Source organism: Schistocerca gregaria, chromosome 4 (assembly GCF_023897955.1).
Source record: "Schistocerca gregaria isolate iqSchGreg1 chromosome 4, iqSchGreg1.2, whole genome shotgun sequence".
NCBI lineage: Eukaryota > Metazoa > Arthropoda > Insecta > Orthoptera > Acrididae > Schistocerca > Schistocerca gregaria.
The window spans coordinates 106,007,143-106,012,115 of NC_064923.1; the positions used below are offsets into that span (position 1 = coordinate 106,007,143).

At 42.0% G+C, this 4,973-nt stretch overlaps 4 non-coding genes across 4 annotated transcripts; all 4 read right to left on the minus strand.

The window, feature by feature from the left end:
* Positions 1-345: 345 nt before the first annotated feature.
* On the minus strand, positions 346-420 carry Trnas-cga (transfer RNA serine (anticodon CGA)). Its single transcript has one exon. It is a non-coding gene; the product is annotated as a tRNA-Ser (tRNA).
* Positions 421-645: 225 nt separating this feature from the next.
* Positions 646-720, minus strand: Trnas-cga (transfer RNA serine (anticodon CGA)). The gene has a single exon. It is a non-coding gene; the product is annotated as a tRNA-Ser (tRNA).
* Positions 721-945: 225 nt separating this feature from the next.
* Trnas-cga (transfer RNA serine (anticodon CGA)) lies at positions 946-1,020 on the minus strand. The gene has a single exon. It is a non-coding gene; the product is annotated as a tRNA-Ser (tRNA).
* A 224-nt stretch (positions 1,021-1,244) lies between these two features.
* Trnas-cga (transfer RNA serine (anticodon CGA)) lies at positions 1,245-1,319 on the minus strand. Its single transcript has one exon. It is a non-coding gene; the product is annotated as a tRNA-Ser (tRNA).
* Between the last annotated feature and the right edge of the window lie 3,654 nt (positions 1,320-4,973).

Consider the following 4,973-nt stretch of genomic DNA (forward strand, 5'->3'; position numbering starts at 1 on the left):
AGCCTTGAATCCTTTCCACTAAATTTAGTTAGCACTAAGATTCTTTTACAGGGTGTGCAGTGGATCTGACGCTGAGATCATTTAGTATTTGGTTATATCATCGCTAGTCTCACTGAACTCTTCTGAATTCTACATGTCATGTGTGGTCTGGCGTCTCCTTACCAGCAACAGGTCCCAGGTTCAAACTAGTTAATTCCCTAAAAAACACGCTCAGAGCGTCGTTGCGCGAAAGTGGTAGGGAGACACGATATAGTACAATCAGACACCACCATGAATCCAGAATGAGATTTTCACTCTGCAGCGGAGTGTGCGCTGATATGAAACTTCCTGGCAGATTAAAACTGTGTGCCCGACCGAGACTCGAACTCGGGACCTTTGCCTTTCGCGGGCAAGTGCTCTACCAACTGAGCTACCGAAGCACGACTCACGTCCGGTACTCACAGCTTTACTTCTGCCAGTATCCGTCTCCTACCTTCCAAACTTTACAGAAGCTCTTCTGCGAACCTTGCAGAACTAGCACTCCTGAAAGAAAGGATATTGCGGAGACATGGCTTAGCCACAGCCTGGGGCATGTTTCCAGAATGAGATTTTCACTCTGCAGCGGAGTGTGCGCTGATATGAAACTTCCTGGCAGATTAAAACTGTGTGCCCGACCGAGACTCGAACTCGGGACCTTTGCCTTTCGCGGGCAAGTGCTCTACCAACTGAGCTACCGAAGCACGACTCACGTCCGGTACTCACAGCTTTACTTCTGCCAGTATCCGTCTCCTACCTTCCAAACTTTACAGAAGCTCTTCTGCGAACCTTGCAGAACTAGCACTCCTGAAAGAAAGGATATTGCGGAGACATGGCTTAGCCACAGCCTGGGGCATGTTTCCAGAATGAGATTTTCACTCTGCAGCGGAGTGTGCGCTGATATGAAACTTCCTGGCAGATTAAAACTGTGTGCCCGACCGAGACTCGAACTCGGGACCTTTGCCTTTCGCGGGCAAGTGCTCTACCAACTGAGCTACCGAAGCACGACTCACGTCCGGTACTCACAGCTTTACTTCTGCCAGTATCCGTCTCCTACCTTCCAAACTTTACAGAAGCTCTTCTGCGAACCTTGCAGAACTAGCACTCCTGAAAGAAAGGATATTGCGGAGACATGGCTTAGCCACAGCCTGGGGCATGTTTCCAGAATGAGATTTTCACTCTGCAGCGGAGTGTGCGCTGATATGAAACTTCCTGGCAGATTAAAACTGTGTGTCCGACCGAGACTCGAACTCGGGACCTTTGCCTTTCGCGGGCAAGTGCTCTACCAACTGAGCTACCGAAGCACGACTCACGTCCGGTACTCACAGCTTTACTTCTGCCAGTATCCATCTCCTACCTTCCAAACTTTACAGAAGCTCTTCTGCGAACCTTGCAGAACTATCACTCCTGAAAGAAAGGATATTGCGGAGACATGGCTTAGCCACAGCCTGGGGGATGTTTCCAGAATGAGATTTTCACATATATCTAGTATCTACTTCTTATACGCCTTCTTAAAAAGCTTTGCAAATTTCGGCGCCCTTATCCATTTTACAATTCTAAGATATTTGGAGTCTTAACGTCTACTCAAGAATCCTCAAATTCGTTTTTATTTTATTTTTGTGTAGTGTCGTGGCGTATAGCATTTTGGTATTTCATGCTGTTAGACTATCTACACTTTGTCCCTTCACCTTAATCTATGGTACTATTGGTGTTATTATTGAAACTACTTTCTTTTTTCCCACCTTCCTCTCTCTTCATTCTTCTTTCTCCTGACGATCTTATCTGCAACATAATCTTGAAATATTGTGCTGATTATTTACCAGTAATAAAATTAATCTTAAAACTTGTACTGAAAGTGTTTAATACTGCCAGCCTTAGGTAAAAATACCTCTGCTTTACCTCGTAAAATACCCTCTAATTCTCTTTTACTGTGTTCCGAAATACCTTGAACTTCTTGTAATTTTTCGTCGATTTCTTTATGGACTTCTAACATGAGTTGAGGCGATTCCCCCTTTTTGCATACCATTCTAATTCTTCATCCTCTTTATCTGGCATCATTCTTAATTGTTTGTTTATAACTGGCATTTCTTCTAATTTTAGCTTTTGCTCAAAGAGAAGTGTTACATTCCAGAATGTTACGCTACCTTTCCCCATATCTATTTATTCTCGTCTCTCATTTAAAAAATATGCGCCTATAATCAAATCTACAGTTAGTTTAGGTATAATCATGAAGTTGGCTTAGATCTTTTGACCTTGGCACGAACGAGTTAACCTTGTTTGTCTCGTAACTTCCGCAGTATTTTTTCTAATAGGACCTCTTACTTTATTCTTACGTGTTTTCAGAACTGGCAATTCCTCATTGGCATTACACTGCATGAATAAATTTTCTGAGATCGCAGTCAGTTCACTTCCGCTATCAATTACAATATTGACTGGGATATTCTTTACCATGGCCTTCACAACTGGTTGAATTTGAAAGGGTTGGTTCTGTTCTTCTTCTTCTTGCATCAACGAATGCTCCACTGAATCATACATGAGTCTTTTTAGGAATTTCCCTTGTGAATTCGAACTTTCTGTAGGATAATCTTCGACTGCTACTTCTCTCTCTTTTATTTCCTCTTCTCTATTTCTTCCTTCATTTACGCTTTCTTCTGCATCCTCTACTTTTTCCTCATCCTCATCTATCTTCTTCTTCTTCGTCGCTACTTCCACATAATCGCATCTAAATGCACTAATTATCGCTTCATAACTTCCTTCATTATATACGTTGGGTTGTGTGCCCACTCGTAACTTATTTTCAACTTCTGTCGACTGCGCATTATCCTCACTGAATTCGCTTTCCCTGATTTCCATCTCAAATAGCTCTGCAATACACATTACTTCGTCCTTTCCTCCTACATTCGTTGTGCATGCATCTGGTAATTCATCTTCCTCGTCAGTATTCTCCCGATTAATTTCGTCCCAACACGATATTCTTATTTTCTTGTCTTCGTTTTCATCTGGTCCCTGCGGATTTGTGTCTTCCTTCTTCTCTTCTCGTGATAAGATTTTTACTTCTCTGTTCAAGGTGTTGCAATTGTTCTGGGTCGGTGCGTCATTCTCTTTGGCATGGGTGCTTAGCTGTCAACTCGAACGTTTATTGGGGTTTGGTGGTCTTACCTCCACGTCTTCTATCTGTATTAGCTTTTTTTGTTCAGCTGGTTGATAGTGGTTTCTTTGTTGATAATTTGTCGGTCTATTGGTTCTCCAGTTATTCCCTCTGTAATAGTTGTTGCCGTTCCTGGATGAACTATAGTTATTGCCATATTCTCTTCTAAATCCATAACCGGTTCTTTGTTGAAATCTATGCTGGTTTCTTGATGCAAAGTTATCACGTGGTTCGTAATTATTGTTTCTTCGTACTGTGTCTTGTGGATTCCACTGCTTTTTGCTTTCGTTTTCACGTGCGCTTCGCCTTTTTCTTGCGTCATCTTCCGAAAATATGAACTCTAGTTCCCTTAGAATACCTTTAAATGCTTCGACGTCATTGCCTCCGCGACCTACTAATGATTGCTGGTATTTCAATGGTAGCTTCATCGCGCATAATTTAATCAACTCTCCGTCGCTGTATGGTACATCTAAGCATTGATTTTTGTTTGCCATTACTTCGAAAAATTTCACGGGACTCTTCTCTCCTGAATTTTCAAAATATGGGTTCTGCAATAATTCGTACTTCACTCTGTTTTGTGCTTCGCTGGACCAATATCGTGAGAGAAACTTCTCTCTGAAATCTTCGTACGATCGGCATGTCGCTGCAACATTCTGCATGGTTCCTGCGACTGTTCCTGACATGTGTGCACATATAAAGTCTAATTTGTGTGCTAGCGTCCAGTGTTCTGGTAATCTTACTCGGAATTGATCAATAAAAGTACGTGGATGTAATGAGTTTCCTTCTCGAAAGTGTTGAAATTTTCTGACTGTGAGGAAATGATCGTTGTCGTACTTCGTCATAGTTCCATATGAAAATCGCGATTCTTCGCCACTTTTGTTTCTGATCATTTCTCTCGTCGTTCTTTCCGGTTGTGGGAAATCCATTGGATATTGCACTGTAACTTTCGCGTACCCGCGGTGTAGGCTGTCTGATTTCACGTATGTTACTTTCCGCCTGTGATTGGAATCGCAAATGCGCAATATCTACGTTAATTTCTTGTTTCTCCGGTGCTGTTAGAGATACGGATGTGGTTGGAGACACTGTGCTTGTTCGGTCCTGTTCACTACGCTCTTCAATGGTTTGCAACTACTCTGTTCGCAATTTCTGAAATTGTCGCTTCGTTTGCGCTTCTATTTTGACTATGCGGTTATCATATCTTTTCAGCGCTACTTTTGTGATACGTTTGTGTAACACACTGTTTTCAACAATTTCACGCGCTGTACCTGCTGCTTGTCTAATAATTTCGTTTATCTGTTTCTTTAGTTTCTTGACTTCTCCCTGGGTGTTGTTACGTAATATTTTGATCTCGCCCTGAATGTCATTACGCAATGTTTGTACGTCCGCTTGTACCTTGTCAATGTCTGTTCTCAATTGATTGTGACCTGTTATTAAGTGTCCTATCACTTCTCGGGATTCTTTTGCTTCGTCTTCAATATGACTTAGGTGTAACTGATTTTTTTTGTTTTGTTCTTTAATCTCACGCATTTGTCTCGTGGTTTCTGCATTCTGAATTTGAATTTGGTTCACTATGTCTTTATTTTGCCTTGTCATGGTATCCGTAATTTGTTGTAATAATTCTGCCAGATTGGTGAGTCCTATTGCGCTTTGTTCCGACGTTCTACGCTCTGTGTTTTCGCCCAAGTGTTCGTTCGCAACCGATTGCATTGAACTGTGCTGTGACATGTTTCTGCTCGCATTCCTTGTACTCTGTGGTGAGGGAGCTCTGATTACTTGTACTATGGGTTCTACATATTCAAGACGCAAGTTA